A 461-nucleotide genomic window follows, 5' to 3' on the forward strand; every position below is an offset into this window, starting at 1 on the left:
GGGGGGGGGGGGGTCATTTTATTTATTTATTCATTTTATTTATTTATTTAAGCATCCATCAACCTTTTTTTTTATAAAGTCCATCAACCAAAAAAAAAAGATAGATGCCCAAAAAAATATAAATATAATAACCATAAAAGCTCTGAGAATATTAGGAATGATGAAAGCAATCCTTTCCTTTGGATTTCTGGCTGAAGAGTTGTATAAGTTTTACGGACTGAGGATGCTACAGTGTATGTGGGGGGGATAAGTCGATGAGCCGTGTATCACAGATGTTGCCTGGCTTGATTGTCATATCATTGTAAAAGGGGGACGTGTGCTACGCCGGGCAAAATAGGAGTTGTCACATAAATAACGGTAGCAAAGATTTTAGGCGCCTTTTATGGGACGCGGCTGGCCGGGATCTTCCAAATAATGGGATTTTGTCTGAATGGTAATTTTCTGCTGCTATGGCATTGTAA

At 38.6% G+C, this 461-nt stretch overlaps 1 protein-coding gene across 1 annotated transcript in view; it reads left to right on the plus strand.

The window, feature by feature from the left end:
- CA10 (carbonic anhydrase 10) overlaps positions 1-461 on the plus strand; it is a 133,968-nt gene that overhangs the window by 1,554 nt on the left and 131,953 nt on the right. The window lies entirely within an intron of this gene.

The sequence above is a fragment of the Nanorana parkeri genome, unplaced genomic scaffold (assembly GCF_000935625.1).
Source record: "Nanorana parkeri isolate BGI_ZX_2015 unplaced genomic scaffold, ASM93562v1 scaffold544, whole genome shotgun sequence".
Taxonomy (NCBI): Eukaryota; Metazoa; Chordata; class Amphibia; order Anura; family Dicroglossidae; genus Nanorana; species Nanorana parkeri.